Source organism: Pongo abelii, chromosome 11 (assembly GCF_028885655.2).
Source record: "Pongo abelii isolate AG06213 chromosome 11, NHGRI_mPonAbe1-v2.0_pri, whole genome shotgun sequence".
In the NCBI taxonomy this organism is placed as follows: Eukaryota; Metazoa; Chordata; class Mammalia; order Primates; family Hominidae; genus Pongo; species Pongo abelii.
The window spans coordinates 51,226,347-51,247,378 of NC_071996.2; the positions used below are offsets into that span (position 1 = coordinate 51,226,347).

At 41.2% G+C, this 21,032-nt stretch overlaps 1 long non-coding RNA gene across 1 annotated transcript in view; it reads left to right on the forward strand.

Moving 5' to 3' along the window:
- LOC112132365 (uncharacterized) overlaps window positions 1-21,032 on the forward strand; it is a 53,815-nt gene that overhangs the window by 30,434 nt on the left and 2,349 nt on the right. The window lies entirely within an intron of this gene.

Here is a 21,032-nt window from a genome sequence, read left to right on the forward strand (position 1 = left end):
TTCTCTTGACTGATTGCTCTGGGTAGGACTTCCAGTACTATGTTGAATTGGAGTGGTGAGAGTGAGCATCCTTGTCTTGTTCCTGTTCTTAAGGGAAACGCTTCCATCTTTTGCCCAGTCAGTATGATATTGACTGAGGGTTTGTCATAGATGGCTCTTATTATTTTGAAGTATGTTCCTTCAATGCCTCATTTGTTGAAGGTTTTTTTTTTTATCATGAAAGGATATTAGATTTTATCAAAAGCTTTTTCCATATATATTGAGATGATCATATAGTTTTTGTTTTTAATTCTGTTTATGTGGTAAATCACATTTATTCATTTGCATATGTTGAACCAACCTTGCATCCAGGTATGAAGCCTAGTTGATCATGGTGAAGTAACTTTTTGATGTGTTTCTGGATTCAATTTCCTAGCATTTTGTGGAAATTATTTGTGTCTATATTCATCAGGGATCTTGGTCTGTAGTTTTCCTTTTTCTTTTTCTTTGTTTCTTTGCTAGGTTTTGGTATCAGAGTGATGCTGATTTCATAGGATACGTTAGAGAGGAGTCCCTCCTCCTTTTTTTTTTTTTTTTTTTTTTTCAGGACAGTTTCAGTAGAGTTAGTACCAGCTCTTCTTTGTACATCTGGTAGAATTTGGCTGTGAATTTATCTGGTCCAGGGCTTTTTTTGGTTGGTAGGTTTTTTTGACGGATTCAATTTAACTTGATATTAGTCTCTTTAGGGTTTCAACTTCTTCTTGATTCAATCTTGGGAGGTTGCATATTTCTAGGAATTTATTCATTTCCTCTAGCTTTCCTAGTTTGTGTACATAGAGGTGTTCATAATAGTCTCTGAGAATTTTTTTGTATTTCAGTGTGATCTGTTATAATGTTACTTTTGTCATTTCTGATTGCTGACTTGCAAATATTTCCTCTCATTCTGTGGGTTGCCTTTTTACTCTGTTGATAGCGTTTTTAATATATATATATATTTAAATATTATGTAGTCAAATTTTATGAAGTCTATTTTTTCTTTTGTTGCCTCAGTCTCTGGTGTTATGTTCAGGTAATCATTGCCAAATCCAATGTTGTGAAGCTTTTCTTTTCTGTTCTCTTCTAAGAGTTTTTTAGTTTTAGGTCTTGCATTTAGCTCATAGATCCATTTTGAATTAATTTTTCCACATGGTGTTAGGAAAGGGTCCAACTTCATTCTTCTGTATGTTGATATCCAGTTTTCTCCACCCCATTTGTTGAAAAGACTGTCTTTTCCCACATTGGATGTTCTTGGCAGCCTGTTGACAATCATTTGACCATATATGCAAGGCTTTATTTCTGGCCTCTCTATCCTATTCCATTGGACAACATGTGTCTTTATGCCAGTACCACACTGTTTTGATTACTATAGCTTTATGGTAAGTTTTTGAATCAGTAAGTGTAAGTCCTCCAGCATCATTTGAGGCCAGGAGTTCGAGACCAGCCTGACCAACATGGTGAAACTCCGTCTCTACTAAAAATACAAAAATTAGCCAGGCATGGTGACACATGCCTGTAATCCCAGCTACTCCAGAGACTGAGGCAGGAGAATAGCTTGAACCTGGGAGGTGGAGGTTGCAGTGAGCCGAGGTCGCACCACTGCACTCCAGCCTGGGCGACAGAATGAGACTCCATCTTAAAAAAAAAAAAAAGTTTATTGTTTAATTTCTACAAACTTGTGAATATTTTAGTTTTTATGTTATTGATTTCTGACTTTATCTCATTGTCAGAGAAGATACTTTGTGTAATATCTGTCTTTTAAAATCTATTGAGAGTTAATTTTTGGCTTAACATATGGTCTGCCTGGAAAACATCCCATGTGCACTTGAGAATAATGTGTATTCTGTTGTTTGGTAAAGTGTTCTGTATATTTCTGTTAGATTTCGTTAGTTTGTTGTGCTGTTCAAATCTTCTATTTTTTTACTTACATTCTGTCTGGTTGTTCAATCCATTATGTAGAGTGGGGTATTGAAGTCTCCAACTATTATTGTAGAACTATCTTTTTCCCCCTTCAATTCTGTCACTTTTGCTTCATATATTTTGGTGGTCTGTCATTAAGTACATAAATGTTTATAATTGTCATTACTTTTTGCCACATTGAAACTTTTATTAACATATAATGTCTGTCTTTACCTTTGTTGACTTACAGTCTATTTTGTTTGATATTGGTATAGCCACCCCTGCCCTTTTTTGGTTACTATTTTCATGGAATGTCATTCCATCTTTTTTCTTTCAACCCATCTGTGTCTTTGGATCTGAAGTGTGTTTCTTGTAAATGGGATATACTTAGTCGAATTATGTTTTTTAAATCCATTCTACCAATCTTTGTCTTTTGATTGGAGAATTTACATTACATTTGCATTTAAAGTATATAAAAGTATCAGTTAGAAGTACTTTCTGTCATTTTGCTGTTTGTTTTCTATGCATGTTATAGCTTTTTTGTCCCTTATTCCCGATATTACTGTCTTGTGTTTAATTGATTTTTGGTAGTGAAATATTTAAATTCTTACCTTATAGGTGTGTATTCTTTAGCTATTTTCTTTGTGGTTATTATTGGGATTACACTGAATATCCTAAAGTTATAATACTCTATTTTGAATTTATACCAGCTTAATTTCAATAACATACAAAACTCTTCTCCTTTCATAGATCTATCTCTACCCCTTTCAGTTGTTGATGTCACACATCTTTATATATTGTGTGTCCAAAAACATAACTAATCATTTGTAATACATTAGTCTCTTAGATTATGTAGAAAACAAACTGTGGAGTTACAAACCAAAGTTACAATAACACTATCTTTTAGACTAATAATGTTTCTTTAAGCGCATTCATCCCTAATGTCACCTAGAACACCAAAAGTGAACTTACATATCATTGTTAAAATAATACTAATTTCTATAACTGCCAATGTATTTGCCTTTACTGAGATCTTTATATCTTTACACAGCTTCAAGTACCATCTAGTATTCTTTCTTTCTTTCTTTTTTTTTTTTTGAGACAGTCTCGCTCTGTTGCCCAGGCTAGAGTGCAATGGTGCATTCTCCATCACTGCAACCTCTGCCTCCTGGGTTCGAGTGATTCTTCTGCCTCGGCCTCCTGAGTAGCTGGGATTACAGTGTACCCCACCATGCCTGACTAATTTTTGTATTTTTTAGTAGAGATGGGGTTTCTCCATGTTGGTCATGCTGGTCTTGAATTCCTGACCTCGTGATCCGCCCACTTCAGCCTCCCAAAGTGCTGGGATTACAGGCATAAGCCACAATGCCCAGCCGTATTCTTTCATTTCAACCTGCAGAACTCCTTTTATAATTTCTTGCAGGGCAGATCTAATTGCAATGAACTCTTTCAGTTTTTGTTTATCGGAAAATGTCTTAATTTTTCCTTCACTTTTGACAGACAGTTTTGTCAGATATGGGATTCTTAATTAACAGGCTTCTTCGTATGTGTTTGTTTTGTTTTGTTTTATTTTTGTTTTAGTATCTTTAATATATTGGCCCTTCTGTCCTCCAGTTTCTGATAAGAAATCTTGCTGCTTTCAAAATTGTCACTTTATCTTGTCTTTCAACAGTTTGATTATTATGTGCCTCAGTAAGTCTCTTTCAGTTTATCCTATTTGGAGTTTGTTAAGCATCTTGGATGTTTATACTCATGTCTTTCATCAAATTTAGAAAGTCATCAGCCATGATTTCTTGAAATATTCTTTTTTCCTCTCTCTCTCTTCTTCTTGGACCCACACAATGAATATGCTGGTGAATGAGTACTTGATGGCATCCTACAGGTCCTTTAGGCTCTGTTTGCTTTTCTTCAATCTTTTTTCTTTCTGTTCCTCAGATTTGATTTTTATTGTTCTATCTCCAAGTGTACTGATTCTTTCTTCTGCCTGCTCAATCTGCCTTTGAATCTCTCTAGTGAATTTTTTATTTCAGTTATTGTACTTTTCAGGTCCAGAATTCCTTTTTGGGTTTTCCATTTCTTTATTGATATTTCAATTTTGTTCATACATTGTTTTCTTGACTTTCTCCATGTCTTCTTTTAGTTCTTTGAGCTAATTGTTTTAAAGTCTTCTCAAGTAGATCCACCATCAGTTATTTTTTCAGAGACAGTTTCTATTGTTTTTTCCTTCAAAAAGGCCATACTTTCCTGTGTCTTTGTATACTTTGTAACATTTTTGTTGAAAACTGGACATTTGGATTTTATAATGTAGTGACTCTGGAAATCATATTCTCCCTTCTCCCCAGGGTTTGCAGGATTTTGGTTTAGTTATTTTATTTTATTTTATTTATTTATTTTTATTGTTGTAGGCTGTCTTTGTGCCAAAGATCAGCCGAAAGTGTCAACATAAGGCCTTCTCAGCTGTTTTCCAAGCCTGTGCTTTCCTCTGGCATGGTGACTTTCCAATTTCTTCTATATGTGTGGTTACTCTGGAATGTCTCAGTCTTCAGCATCTGACTCTCAAAAGGAGAAGAAGAGAAAAATAAAGTGAGGGAAGCACTGACCTTTAAATATGTAAATCATTTTACCTGGAGGTGGAGGGGCCTGCAATACTGGGGTGGTGCATCAACAGCCACTTCTCCTTTGTCTGCCTCTCTGTAATCAAATGCAACAATCAGTGATCAGAGCACAGATCCTAAGAGTTAGAGAACAGTGTCCTTTTGGCCACCTTGGATCCCACTAGCTGTGTGCAAGCTGCTGTAGGCACATGTGAAGGACTCTCTGACATGGGGCTGGGTGTGGGTGATGAGTGGCTGCTAACAGCTATTGTGCTCACAGCTGAAATTGACCGAAATTTGCCATGATTAATGTTCCAAGCCATCGATCCACAGTTCCAAAATAGTTACAGCAGACATATTCTGTCAGTGTAATTGTTGTCTAGGTGAGGAGACAGAGTTCTGGTGCTTCACAATCAATCATCTTACCAGAATTCTGCCAGGGTTAGCTTTTGAGGCCAGTTTTGGAGGTTTATTCTGACCCCAAGAGGGCTCTTCTTTTCCTCTCTCTTCCTGAACTAGCTAATCTGTGGTTTTGCTTATTGCTGTTAATTAAAATAAATTATTGTTTTCTAGAGCACTCGTAGGCTTACACTATGCCACACTGTGTTTTAAATAAAGTCAGTTCCTTCGGCCAGAACTTTGAAGTTCTCTTTTTTTTTATAGACTGCCCCTGGGCAAAATCTCTGAACTACTACTGTAAGCTCTGGGTAGCTGGTGTGGTAGCCTCTAGTCTTGGCTTGCCTCTGTCCTACAGGTGAGCAAATGGGTGAGAGTGATATACAGTCTGGTATTCTTGGTTTTCTATACCTGGCACAGGTCCTCCATCCTATGGATTAAGTCTGGATGGAAGAATAGAAGAGAGCTCATCAGGAATTTAGCTTCTTCAACTTGCAGTTGGAAGGGTAGAGAAATGCTGGTGGCCTGCCTTTTCCAGTGAGATATGATAACCATTGACTAGGCAGTGAGAGAAGAGGGAGCCCTGTCTTCTTGACCACATCTATTTGCAGTGGAGTTCTCACGGAGCTGAAATGGGGTAGAGAGAGGAAGGGCGACAGGAGACAGGCAAGGCTCAAATGCTACAGATGCTTACCGTTCTTACTGAGTTTTAATACATTTCTTTCAATAAATATTTCTTTATTTGTTCTATGCCCTTAGGACAATTTCCAGAGACTTTAAATGGTTATTTTTTTGAAAATAGTTTTCACCAGCTTTGCTTATTTTGCTGGAGAATGGGTCTGCAGAGCTCTGTATGCTACCAAACTGGAAGTGGCATTTCTGTCCAATCCTCCATTTTATCCTCCACTGATGAGGTGGTTTTCTTTGGGGCATTTGGATTGATATTGTTACTTTGTTTAGAAACTCTCAGAATACCTGTGCCAGGAACCACTAGTTGAGATTTAACATCTATTTTCCCCTTCCTTCTTAAGCACAGAATCTCAATGTTATTTGGGACAGCAAGGTACCCAGCTAGAAGACTACAGCAGTGAGGTGTGCTTGTGTGAGTGAGTTCTGGCCAATGAGCTGTAAGTGGAAGTGTTGCCTGCATTTTGGAGGGGGCTGCAGAAAGGCAGCTGATTAGGCAGGATTGTGACCCTTTGCCTTTCTTGCTGCCTAGCATGTGGCCTTGAAGGCTAACATGCCATCTTGGACAAAAAGACTGTTGTGTGCTAACAGTCATCTTGGACAACGAGGCAACCTTGAAAATGGAGGTTGCTCACTCAGGATGCCAGAGCAAAAATATAGAAAATCTTTTTGCATTGATTACTAGGTTCTTTGGGGGATGCCTGGAGCTGCCATATCAGTCCTGGATCATGTTCTTATGAAGAGTATAAATCCTTGTATGTTTAAGCCACTATTTTTTCTGAAATGTCACCTCTCCTGTGAAGTAATGCCTTATCCCTTGACAGTTAGAAATAGTTCCTTTGGCTTTTGAATTGTCATAAGTTACCTCTAATTCCCCATGGTACTGCTGTATAACATTCTCCCTTGTATTGATGCTATTTGGATTTATGGTGTTAGGGAACCAGACGGCTAGCCTAATAAAATCTAGTGCAGATCCTCCAAGGCTGGCTCTGGGGGAGGAATTACCGAGTAGGGAGTGCTGGCTGGACCTCAAAGCCCTGACTCCTACCCTCAGTAAATGCTCCTACCACCTACAGGCTGGCCTCAGGGACCCTGCTTTACTTTTGAGGGTTCAGCCCAAGTACTATGACATATAACTCTTTCCTTAATTCTATTTGACACAACTGAGAATAAGCTAGGAGATTATTGAAAGCTCAGGGTACAAGAGGGGGAAATAAAGACAGTAAAATAACACTAGGTAATCAATCTTACTAGTCATCTTTGGCTTGGGGTCCCTGCTGCATCCTTTGCTGATTCCACATAGCAGATCCCTTCTGTGCCTTGTTATCTCTATATTCAGTGACAAAACTCTTCAGATGAAGCCGCCACATTATCTGAAAGCCTTCGGAATATGAAGATAGTGGGCATCTGCATCTGGCATGACCAAGCTGAAACCTGGATCCTAATACTTTTGAAAACTTGATAATTAAGAAGATAAAAACAAGCAAACAACTCCTCTCATCTAAAATCTTCCTTCTTGAGGTAATTTCTTTGGTCCTGGGATTCCATTCAGGGGGAAATTTTAGTTATGCAAATGTAGAGCAAAGATCCTCTTCTAAATGAAGGTGTTTGAGACTAGTTCCAAGGAGATAAACTTTCCTAGAATTTAAGATAGTAATGTTGTCTTTGCAGAATGCTGAGTTGTGTCTTTGCAGACTTTTATTGCTTTTGGAGAAAATACTCTGAACTAAGGAGGGGGTCAGTAATGATGGAAAAGCTAGCACAGTGCCTGGGCCTTGGACTTATACAGAACCCCTATATTAATCAAAGGAGTGGGAATTAGAAGATAATAGAACTGTTTTCATGGAAGAATTTGTGACACTCAGGGTTTAAGACAAATTTTTAGGGCAGATGACAAAGAGAGAGTTAATAATAGCAATATATAATAATAATAGCGTGATGGTTAATACTGAGTGTCAACTTGATTGAATTGAAGGATGTAAAGTATTGATCCTGGTATGTCTATGAGGATGTTGCCAAAGGAGATTAACATTTGAGTCAGTGGGCTGGGAAAGGCAGACTACCCTTAATCTGGGTGGGCACCACCTAATCAGCTGCCAGCGTAGTCAGAACATAAAGCAGACAGAAAAATGTGAAAAGGCTAGACTGGCTTAGCCTCCCAGCCTACTATATCTTTCTCCCATGCTGGATGCTTCCTGCCCTTGAAAGTCGGACTCCAAGTTCTTCAGCTTTGGGACTCGGACTGGCTTCCTTGCTCCTCAGCTTGCAGATGGCCTATTGTGGGACTTTGTGATCATGCGAGTTAATACTGCTTAATAAACTCCTATATATATCCTACTAGTTAAGTCCCTCTAGAGAACCGCTACTAATACAAATAGCAAACACTTCTATAGTGCTTATTTCTTGCCAGGCATACTCTAAAACTCTAGGTATGTTAGCTCATTAATCCTCATAGTAACTTTGAGGTAGTACAAAGATTATTATCTCTATTTTACAGATGAGCAAATTGAGGCACAGAGAGGTTAGATAGATTGCTCAAAGTTACTCAGCTGCGCAGAAGTGGATCTGGGATTCAAACCCATGCAGCCTAGCTCCAGAGACTGGGCCTTTACTCTTCTGACTGTTCACTTAAGAAAAGTATCCCTTTCTCTCTACCTCTTTGTGAAACCCTGAATGTCTTAGTTTGTTTGGGCTGTTACAACAAAATGCCATAAACTGGGTAGCTCGTAAACAACAGAAATTTATTTCTCACCATTCTAGAGGCCAGAACATCCAAGATCAAGGCACCAGCAGATCTGGTGTCTGGTGAGGGCTTGCTTCCTCAAACACAGTGCCTTCTGTCTGTGTTCTCACATGACACAAGGGGCAAACAGGCTCTCTTGTGCTTATTTTATAAGCACACTAATCCCATTCATAAGTACTCCACTTCCATGACCTAATCACCTCCTAAAGGCCCCAGCCCTAACAGTAACACCTGGGGATTAGGTTTCAAATATGAATTTTAGGGGGATGCAGACATTCGCATTACAGCACGGAGGATTGACAGCTCTTGTCAATGGCATTCCAACTCTCTTATGAATATTCCTGATGAACAGAACGGCAGATGGTTTTCATCTATTTATTTTTCATCTGGTCACCTTATTGAACTCTCATATCAATTCTATTTGCCTTTCAGCTAACTCTCTGTGATTTGGAGTGGTGATGGAAGTAATCATCTTTCCTGCAATTATGCATAATCTGGCTTCCATTTTTTCTATAGCTGTGCCTCCCATTTCTGTTTGCTACCTTAGCACATCATCTATAATTTATGGAATAATAAAAATGGAATTGGGTTTTCCAGTGGTTCTCAACAGGATAAATATGACATCAGAGAATATGGGGGCAGAGTAAGCGGTGGAGAAGAAATTACAGTCATTTAGGTATGATGTCATGATGGCTTAGTCTGGTGTGATTGTTCAGGACATAAAAAGGAGGAATATATGGGAAAGATGCTTGAGATAAAGAAATTACTGGACTTGTGATGTGGGTGAGCAATAAAATAAACACATCTTCCTCAAAACCCACTGCTATACTGATGGTGACAATTTGTAACAGATGTTAGTATCCGTTGAAAACATATGGCTGGTCATCAACAGGAGGTAAGAGGAAGTAAATGAATCACAAGTCTCAGTTTTTGAGAGTATTTATATATACATATAATCAAATCTCCATGGTGTGTATGTGTATGTGTGTGTATATATATATATAATCTCCATGGTTCATTCTTCAATTCCTGAGCTGTTCAGTCCCATTCCTCTCTGCCTGCTCCAGACTCAAATCTTCTGTTTTTTTCCTCAAAACCCACTCAGGGCCTTTGTGCATTCTGTTACCTGTTCTTCTACCAATCTTGGTTTAATGGCCCTAGTTCAGGGAGTCCTAGATTTCTTCAGCTCTTGGACCAGTACCAGTGGAGTCTCTTAGCATCCTGCACTCTTCTTTCCAAAGTACTCACCACAGTTGCGATATCTGCCACAGGTCCACTCCTCCAGATATTTGTGTCATTGTGTAATGTCTGTTTCCCTCACTGGACCATCAGCTCCAGAAGGGCATGGAGCAAGGCTGTATTAGTTTCTGCCATATCCCTCGTGCCTAGTACAGAGCCTGGCATACAGTACATAATCCATAAATGCTTGTTGAATGTACTCATTCAAAAACCTATCTTAAATAATTAGCACTTACATAGTGATTTTCTAGCTTATATACAGTAACATTTTATGTCTGCTGTGCCTCACCTGGTCCTGTGCATCAACCCTGTGAAAAATACAGATTTGGGACATTTAGCTGATGTCTTATCTGTGTATGGTATTTTCACCTGTGTCATCTCACTAGACCCTTGCAGTTTACAGCCCAGCAGCGCTGAGCTCTGAATATGACATGCTCCTTACACATGTGGGTCCTTTTCTCTGCCAAGCGTGTCCCACCATTGCAGATGTCATTGTGCCCCACCCAGACAGCCTTTCCCAGCCTGTGCACCTCTCCCCTAGCTGCTGGGAGCATTGACTGTTAACAGCTCCTAGCCGCTCCCTTCTCTAGAGAATTGTCCTCCACCAAAGAGCATAGAATGAAGTATCCCACCTGGGAGGGGGCAGCACATAGTCCATGACTGGCTGACACAGGGGTACAGAAAGCCATCACTTGGCCTCAAGGATGTTGCTATGGTTTGAATGTGTCCCGTCCAAAATTCGTGTGTTGAAACTTAATCCCCATTGTAGTGGTATTAAGAGGTGGGGCCTTTGGGATGTGATGAAGTCATAAGGGTTGTGCCTTCATAAATGGATTAGTGCCTGTGAAAGAGCACAAGGTTGAAGGGATCACCCTCTCACACTTCTGCCATATGAGGACACAGCATTCACCCCTCTTTCTTTGCCCTTCCATCCCTTCTGCCATGTGGGGACACAGCAAGAAGGCCCTTACCAGACACAAAACCTGCCAGTGCCTTGATCTTGGACTTCCTAGCCTCCACAACTATAAGAAAAGAATTTCTGTTCCTTATGAATTACCCAGTCTGTGATATTGTGTTTTAGCAGCACAGATGGACTAAGATAGTGGGGAGCTTCCTCCTGGGCCTCCTGGAGAGCCCACACCCTCCCTGCCCTCTCCCACACTCCTGCTTCCCTGACTCTCCAATAGATGTCTCTGCAGGAATCCCCTTCTCAGGCTCTGCTGCTAGGAAGATCAACCTAAGACACATTGCCTTGTCCACTGCGTGCACCTCTAGCCTGCCAGTAAAGATTTCCCTGGAGATGTAAGACTGGCAAGTGCAGACAACATAGGAAGCACCCGGGGCCAAGTGGGTTCCTGCAGTCTGGCAGGTATGGAGGGAGTGCCACAGAGTGGGCATATATGGAAGCCACTCTGCCAGGGCCCAGAGCTGAGGAAACCAGCGCATGGCCTTCCCTGGGGCACTCAGGCATACACCGCCACTCCTTGGTGAGCTGGCTCTCCTGATGCCAATACTCACTCCTTAGCCTTCCTTCCTTACTTCTAATGCCAGAAGAAAAAGTAGGGGGAGGCTTTGGGCTTTGGGTTCTATAGGGGCTTACAACAACAGGGCCTCATTGTCTCAAGTCCCACTGCCACTGGACCCTTGAAGTTTGGGCTTCTAGAGCGGCCTAGGGAGAAGGTGGAACTTTCTCCCACCTGCCCAAGGCTCACCTCCCTTTTCCAGGGCACTGACAGTAGACATGTGTGCCCCCCTCAACCCCACCACTCCCAGGGGACACCCCACAAGTTTCCTGCAAGGTCATGGCTTTACCCTGTGACTGCCACAGGTCCACTCCTCCAGATATACGTAGGAAAGCCCAAAATTCATCTCAGAGATGAACACATACAATTTTTCCTGTCTTTGTTCCTGCACTAGATGGTAAACTCCAGGAAGGCAGGAATCATGTCTTGCTTACCTTAGTAGCTCCCAAGGTAGCAAGAATATAATTTATTTTTCTGAATTGGAAGAGTCCTTAGAGAAATGTGGTATAATTTCCTAGGGTAAAGTCTTGTGCTCAATCTTATTAAATGAGTGAAGGCACATTTTCTTTTGAATAGGAACTTGCAATAATTTGAGTCAAAGCATATTAAGGTGGCTTTTTAGAGTCAATTTATATTTTTATGTATATTTTAGGGCAGGGAAGCCTATAGGTATCCTCAAACTCTATTAAATGAGAAGACACATTTTGATGCTCTCTCTTGCCACTCTTATTCAGTATAGTATTGGGAGCCCTTGCCAGAGCAATCAGGCAAGAGAAAGAAATAAAGCGCATCCAAATAGGAAGAGAGGAAGGCAAATTATCCCTGTTGCAGTCGACATGATCCTATATACAGAAAACTCCATAGTCTTGGCCCAAAAGCTCCTTAAGCTGATAAACAACTTCAGCAAAGTCTCAGAATTAAAAAAAAATCAGTGCACAAAAATCACTACCATTCCTATACCTCAACAATAGTCAAGCCAAAAGCCAAATCAGGAACACAATTCCATTCATAACTGCCACAAAAAGAATAAAATACTAGGAATACAGCTAATCAGGGAGGTGAAAGATTTCTACAACGAGAACTACAACTGCTCAAAAAAATCAGACAGGACACCAACAAAAGGAAAAACATTCCATGTTCATGGATAGGAAGAATCAATATTGTTAAAATGCCCATACTGCCCAAGGCAATTTATAGATTTAATGCTATTATTTTAAAAATAACATTGAGATTCCTTACCGAACTAGAAAAAACTGTTTAAAAAATTCATATGCAACCAAAAAAGAGCTTGAATAGCCAAGGAAGTCCTAAGCAAAAGAACAAAGCTAAAGACATCATGTTACCTGACTTCAAACTATGCTACAGGGCTACAGTAACCCAAAGAGCATGGTACTGGTATGAAAACTGACACATAGACTAATAGAACAGAATAAAGAGCCCAGAACTAAAGCCACACACCTACAACTATCTGATATTTGGCAAATCTGACAACAATAAGCAATGGAGAAAGCACTGTCTATTCAATAATTGGAGCTGGGATAGCTGGCTAGCCATATGTGGAAGATTGAAATTGGACCCCTTCCTTACACCATATACAAAAATTAACTCAAGATGGATTAAAGACTTAAATGTAAAACCCAAATATCTAAAAACCCTGGAAGACAACCTAGGCAATACCATTCTGGACACAGGAATAGGCAAAATTTCATAATGAAGACACCAAAAGCAATTGCAACAAAAGCAAAAATTGGGATCTAATTTTCTCCAGAATTTTGTCTAAAAATTAGACAAACGGGATTTAATTAAACTAGAGAGCTTCTGCACAGCAAAAGAAACTATCAACAGAATAGACAGAAAACCTACAGAATGGGAGAAAATTTTTGCAAACTATGCATCTGATAAAGGTCTAATATCCAGCATCTATAGGGAACTTAAATTTACAAGGAAAAAACAACTCTATTGAAAAGTGGGCAAAGAACATGAACCGACACTTATCAAAAGAAGATACATGCGGCCAACAAGCATACGAAAAAAGCTCAACATCACCAATCATTAGAGAAATGCAAGTCAAGACCATAAAGTGATACCATCTCATGCCAGTAAGAATGGCTATTATTAAATAGTAAAAACAAAAAACAAAAAACAAAAAACAGGTGCTGGCGAGGCTGTGGAGAAAAAAGAAATGCTTATACAGTATTGGTGGGAATGTAACTTAGTTCAGCCATTGTGGAAAACAGTGTGGTGATTCCTCAAAGACCTAAAAACAGAAATACCATTTGACCCAGCAATCCCATTACTGGGTATATACCCAAAGGAATATCAATCATTCTATCATAAAGACACACCCGCACGTATGTTCATCACAGCACTATTCACAATAGTAAAGACCTAAGTCAACATAAATGCTCATTAGTGGTAGACTGAATAGAGAGAACGTGGCACATATACACCATAGAATACTATCAGCCATACAGAAGAATGAGATCATGTCCTTTGCAGGAACATGGATGGAGCTAAAGGCCATTATCCTTAGCAAAGTAATGCAGGGAACAGAAAACCAAATACTGCATATTCTCACTTATAAATTGAGAGCTAAATGATGAGAACACATGAACAGATAGAGGGAAAAATATACATTGGGACGTTTCAGAGGGTGAAGAATGGGAGGAAGGAGAAGATCAGGAAAATAACTTATGGGTTCTAGGCTTAACACCTCGGCGATGAAATAATCTGTACAACAAACCCCCATGGCACAAGTTTACTTATGTAACAAACCTGCACATGTACCCCTGAATTTAAAAAGTTAAATTAAAAAAAAGACATATTAAAAAAAATATATTACTAAGGCTTGCATGAAATTTTGAGATAGGAAGAGAATAGGCTACAAAGAGAGTACTGCAGGCAGAACCAGAACCTTTCACACAACCACCTCCCCATTACTCCTTCTGTTTTCCTTCCTTCCTTTTTTGTTCCCTCCCTCCCTCCCTTGCTCCCTCCCTCCCTCCCTTCCTTCCTTCCTTTGGTACCTAGTTGCATGGACGTCTCCCATAAATGGTGTCCATGAGTCCACACCTGTCTTAGTCTGCTCAAATTGCCGTAACAAAAAATGTTGGACTGGGTGGCTTAAACCAAAGGAAGTTATTTTCTTACAGTTCAGGAGGCTGGAATTCCAAGGTCAAGGTGCCAGCATGGTTAGTTTCTGGGGAGAGCCCTCTTCCTGGCTTGGAGATGGTGCCAGCTCACTGTGTCCTCACATGGCATGGAGAGAGAGAGGGAGCTTTCTCTCTTCTTATAAAGCCACAGCCCTATTAGATTAGGGCCCTGCCCTTAACTCATTTAACCTCAATTACCTCCCATGGCTTGAAGATTAGGACTTCAACATATTATTTTAGAGGGGGAACATAATTTAGTCCATAACAACTTCCTTTGCCCTAAAACTTTGTGGCTTGATTTGGCCAGTGTCAGCAAATGCAAAGCAGAGGTGTGAATGGTACATGCACATTTCCACTTGACCTCCTGCACACTTGGGCTTGCTCACTCTTGCACCTCTACCTTGCCATGAGAACACACCTGGGCCAGCCTCATTGAGTGATGCAAGAGACATGTGGAGAAGAGCCAAGAACATCTTAGAACAAGCTGACGGGCCAGCTGATCCCCAAAAATGTGAGTGAGCCCAGCCAAGGTCACCTGAGCCAGGGCTTCTTCAGCAGAACTGCCCAGCTGACCCATGGATTGGTGAGAATAAAAAATGGCTGTTTCAGGACACTGAATTTTGAAGTGGTTCATTACACAGCAATAGCTAATGAATATCCTTTCTCTGTTCCTTCTTTTTCTTTTTCAAAAAAATTTTTATGTGTATGTGTACCTTTTTCCTACATTTCTTCTGTTAGAGTTTAAGGACTGATCATATCTCCAAATTTCCTTTAATTCCTGGTCACCTGAACTAGAATGCTACCCTTCGTCCTCTCTAGCCTTTCACCTTTCTTTACTTTTCCTCATGGCATTTGTTGCTGCTTGACATACTATGTCATATGCTTATTTGTCCATTGTTTACCTCCTCCAGTAGAACGAAAGCCACATGAGGGCTTGGACCATGTCTGTCTTGTCAGTGTTGCATTCCCTGCATCTAGAACGTGTCTGGCACTTAGTAGGCACTTTATAGGTATCTGTGGAATGAATGAGTAAACGAGTGAATACATTTTTGGAAACACTAAAACAATGATATTTATTTGAGATGTGTTTGTATATGTTTATGTATGTGTAAACTGAGTCCTTATGGCATGGATTAAATAGAGTAAAACAGAACCTAGGATTTAAGTTTTGGGGCTGGTGCTAGCATTTTGCTGAGGTACCGAGATGCATGCCAGTAGAAATGGACAAGGAAGCAGCACAAACAGTTGGCTTTCACTAACCAGAATGAAGAGGATGAATGTTGCCAATTTGTGTATTGTAGGAGTAATAAGTCCTTCAAACGGGGCTGGGGAATTGTTTGTCAAGTGGGTTCAAGCTGTGGCCTTGCCCACAACTATGTGCTTGTATTAGCAGAGTCTGGAAGCTTCACTATTTATGAAAGGATTGGACTTTTTAAGTATTATTTATACCAATTCATCTCTTTTCTGAGTTAGAGTGTCTTATCCAATTAATTCATTGGTAATTCAATTACTCCCTCTCCTCTTAAAAGGGAATGGGTCAGGCTGGGCACAGAGGCTTACGCCTGTAATCCCAGCACTTTGGGAGGCAGATCACTTGAGGCCAGGAGTTCAAGACCAGCCTGGCCAACATGGTGAAACCCCATCTCTACTAAACATACAAAAAATTAGGCTGGGCGCGGTGGCTTATGCCTGTAATCCCAGCACTTTGGGAGGCTGAGGTGGGTGGATCACAAGGTCAGAAGTTCAAGACCATACTGGCTAACATGGTGAAACCCCGTCTCTACTAAAAATACCAAAAATTAGCCGGGCATGGTGGAGGGCGCCTGTAGTCCCAGCTACTCGGGAGGCTGAGGCAGGAGAATCTGGGAGGCGGAGCTTGCAGTGAGCCGAGATCGCGCCACTGCACTCCAGCCTGAGCAACAGAGCAAGACTCCGTCTCAAAAAAAAAAAAAAAAAAAGATACCAAAAATTAGCCAGGCATGGTAGCACATGCCTGTAGTCCCAGCTACCTGGGAGGATGAGTCGGGACAATGAGCTGTGATTGTGCCACTGCACTCCACCCTGGGTGATGAGACCTTGTCTCAAAAAATAATAAATAAGGGAATGGGTCATTTAAGGAAAAATAAAGTCATGTTCAGAGTTCCAAGCCATCTGCAGTGCAGTGGGGCCAAGTGGTCAGCTGGCTTCCAAAGCAGAGGCTGCTGGTGGCAGGCTGGCCAATGGCCATATTAACGTTCTATGAGATCTGGATGTTACTGGCTGTCAGTAAGTAATTTGTGCGTCTTTGGGAGGTAGGGAATTGGCAGGGAGGAGTAGAAAGCAGGGGCATTTGACTCTGGTAGAATTGAATATGAAATGAGTGATATGGAGGACACGAAGTATTGAACGTTGCTGCATCAGCATCTGTTTCAGAAAGAATTCCACAGGGGAAAGGATGAGGTCTCTTTCATGCCTCCATTAATCCCCAAGTTTCATTCATAGCAACACCATGGTTGTTTTCCCTTTTCTGGACCTGCCTGCCCACCCTCCCCCAGCCCAATTCACTTGGTTAAAGGAGTACTTATGACAGCCATGATTGCTGAACACGATTTTGCTCTTGGTCGGAGTTCATTTGTCCAACAGTGGCACCTGACCAGGGCTGAGACCATCGGAGTCCAGAAGTAAAACTGAAACTGAGAGAGAGAATGAGAGAGCGCACGTGCCCTTTCATAATTCTCCAAGGGTTAATTATCAGCTTTTTTTTTTTCCTGAGCTCAGTTGCAGTCCAGCCTATTTCCTCAAGAATTATAATTAACTCCTCTCTGTTTTTTGCCTTAGCTAGCCTAAGTAGATTTCTGTTGTTTACAACCCAACACACCCGGATTTTGCCCCTCCCTTGTTGCCATTCATGGTATACCAGTTCCATGCCCTGTGGGAGGTGCTGTCTCTGGCTTGAAAGCCAATGGGCCTCAAATGTCAAAGAACAAAGGGGACTAAAAGGCTGGAGCTATTCACCCAAGTCTGCAATTGGTAAGAAGGGCTACCTGCTTGGCTTTGCTGGACAGTGAGTCAAAGGGGAAGGGTCAGAGATCCCATGGAAAGAGTGATCAGAATCTCTCCAATTCTGTCCTTGAATTTCCAATCTCATTGGTGTTTCTAACTGTGCTTAGTAATCTTCATTTACCTGAGTACTCTTCTATTTACAAACTTTTAGTGATTTCCCACTGCTGGCTGAAGGCCACCCAGACACTGTGACCTGCTGTGTAAGGCTCTCAATGATTTGGCATGATTTTTCAGTTTTACTCCCCAGATGTCTCCACACAAATTTGTACCTCTTTACCCCTAAGAGAACAAGTGCTTGCATACCTGGTCCCTTTGCCATTTTGGGCAAGAAGTCTGTACCCTGTATATTTTTCAGGATTTTGATTTATGTTGCCCTCTCAGAAAAATTTTACAAACATACCCCGCTACCATAAGATAAGAGAAGGCTGCCTTCCTGGTATACTTTAGAACATCAAGCACTATTCTTTGTAATCTTTGCCAATGGAATAGGTATTCCTTTGGTTACTAATGAGGCTGAATAGTTATTCATGTATTTCAGGATAATTCTTTTATGTATTGTGTTTTAATGGTCTTGGCTAGTTTTTCTACTGTGAATTTACAATTGTCATTTTTCTTGTGGGAATTCTTTTTTTTTTTTTTTTTTTTGAGACAGAGTCTTGCTCTGTCGCCAGGCTGGAGTGGAGTGGCATGATCTCAGCTCACTGCAAGCTCCACCCCCCGGGTTCAAGCGATTCTCCTGACTCAGCCTCCGGAGTAGCTGGGATTAGAGGCGTGTGCTACCAAGCCCAGCTAATTTTTGTATTTTTAGTAGAGGCGGGGTTTCACATGTTGGCCAGGATGATCTTGATCTCCTGACTTCGTGATCCACCTGCCTCGGCCTCCCCAAGTGCCGGGATTATAGATGTGAGCCACTGCGCCCGGCCGAGAATTCTTTATTAAAGATATCAACTCTTTGTCACATATGTTGCAGAAGCCATCCTTAACCGATTGTCTTATTTTACTATTGTGTATGGTGTTTGATGTATAGAACTTTATATTTTTAGGAGGTGTAATATATTGCTTTTTTCCTTTGATGGTTGCTATCTTGGGTTTTTGCTTAGAATGGCTGTTATTTCTCTTTTAATTTTGCTACAGCTTATCTTCCAGCTAGACTGAGGCTTTTTGAGGGAAGGGTTTATTTTGTTTCCAAAGTTGTATCCTTTGACTCTACTCTCTGCTCTATTTCAGTGTAAGTGATCCAGAAGGAACAACTAATTCACTTATTGGCTGCTGTGGCAGGCAGCTTTTTAAGATGCCCTGGATGATACATGACTCTTATTATTTACATCCTTGTGTAACCCTTTCCTTCTGAATGTGTGCTAGACCAGTGACTTGCTACTAATCAATGGAATAGGGCAAAAATGATGGATGAGATTAAGCTATGAAGAACTATGGTTTCTGTCTTATTCCCTCTTTTTTTTCTTTTTCACCATGCAACAAAACACTTATTAACATTTTGAGCAGGTTCAGCTATTACCGAAACTGGTAATTTATAAACTTAAATTGGGGCAAATGGCTTTAGTGCAGAGTAGTGCCATCACTGGTCACTACGAATGCAAGACTGAAGAATTAATAGCCACCCCTCAGATGGAGGACCAGGTGCAGGGCTGACTCTTTCTGAATGTTGTAGTCAGAAAGAGTGCAGCCATCTTCTAACTGCTTGCCTACAAAGATGAGACTCTGTTGGTCAGGGGGGATGCCCTCTTTAACATGGATCTTGGCCTTCACATTTTGGAGGATGTCACTCGGCTCCACCTCCAGGGTGATGGTCTTGATGGTCAGGGTTTTCAGGAAGATTTGCATTTTGACCTCTTGGAGGATGCGAGGATGCTGCAAATCACCAATCACATTCAGCCACTGGAATGCCTTCAGACGCTTGCTCAACAAGGCCATTTGCCACTCTGTTCCCTCTTTCTTACTTGTTCCTCATGATGCCTACAGCTGCGTGAGGCCCACATGATGAAGAATAGAGGGCAGCTTCTAGCCAACCCCTAGTGAGGAACTGAATTCTGCCAACAATCACATGAGTGACCTTGGAAGCAGATCCTTCCCCTGCTGAGCTTTGAGACAACAGCAGACCTGGCGGCATGAGAGAGAACCTGAGCCCCAGGACCCAGAAACATGGTGCCCAGATTCCTGACCCGATATGAAATAACAAATGTTGTTTTAAGCTGCAAAGTGCTGGAGTAATTTGTTACATGGCAATAGATAATTAATACAAGTGTTTAGTTCTTCTAGTCTTTGGGTACTTTTCTTTCACTTCTGTTGAAGAAAACCCCATTCCATTTACTGCTTCAAAAAGTAAAGGGGAATCTCTATAGGGAACCCCATCAACTTTGGAAATAGCAAGTGTCTTTATGGAACATATTTACAAGCAACTGATTTGCTGAGGATGCGGCTGTGTATTGCCATTGTGGGTAATGGGAAACATGTTTCTATTCATTTTTCCTTCCCACAGCCTCTGAGGAGGATGGAGCTGGTGACTAGAGGAGAGCCTTTAGTTTTGCTGAACACAGCGATAGGTTTGGGGCTGCAAACTGGGACAGAGCTGGGATACATGGACTGGCTCTGTCTGCATCTGGCAGGAAGAGTCCAGGGGAAGTCAGGACATGGGAGAGAAGAGTCATGTGGGATGTCAGGATAGAAAGGGACCTTCTGTGGCTGCATGATGGGGATGGGACTCTGGAGACCGCAGGGTGTGCAATAGAAATCCCTTACTGTGTTTCCTGGTGCATTTTAGTAAGTTTACATGACTTCTTAATACATCCCTGAAAGTGGATGTTTAGAAGAGCTACCAATGTTGAATTCTTATCTAAATGGGGGCACGAATGAATTAGACACAGTTTCTGGAAGATGAGGGAATAGCTGACAAGCAGGTCACGCGGGGTCAGCCCTGAGGCAGGCAGCGGGCTTCAAAGCCCCTTGCCTCCTGTATCTCAGCTCCTCACTGGGCCCAGTGCCTCATGCCTGCATGCTGCCCTGAGATTGCCAATGCTCATTCACAGGTGCCCTCACCCTACCACCGGGACACAGAGCTTGGCTTTTCTCCCTCCTTTCCTCTCCCTCCTTAGACTCAATGTTTTGCCATCTTATTTTTCCAGAGCCCTGACTTTTTTTTTCAGTAAGAATTAATACCAAACTGGAGGTTTAATCTAGCAACATGAATCTCAGTCAATGTGTCAGCTCTCCTGGAAGAGAAAGGGCTTTTTCTTTCTGATCAGCTAACGTCATGCTAAAGGGATGTGATAATCTTTACTTCTTCCCCACTGAGGCTGGGTTATCTGGCCATCTTGAACTGAGGTGACAACTTTTGAAAGACATCTAGATTTTCTACTCTATGGCAACAGATTATTTCTGCAAGTTTTAAAGGCATTTTTAAACATCTTTAAAAACATTTTTCATCTGCTCATTTGGTTTTTAATCTTTACTAGGGTCGGATATTTTTTGTACTTACAGGAATGGCGCTGGGCCCAGGGAATCAGAAATGATTAGACCCATATGGTAACCTGCAGACCCCAGGGTTTGAGTTAAATGGCTATCCCAGAGGCTGCTGAAGATGGGGAACTGATGTGAAAATTGAAGCAATTACCCAGATCACTCAGGCAGAAGAATGTCTGAGGCTTTTTTTCCCTTGAACAATCCAGATAATTGCTTCAATTACACTTCTTACTGGCGGTAGAGACGGGTACAGACATAGCTCTCC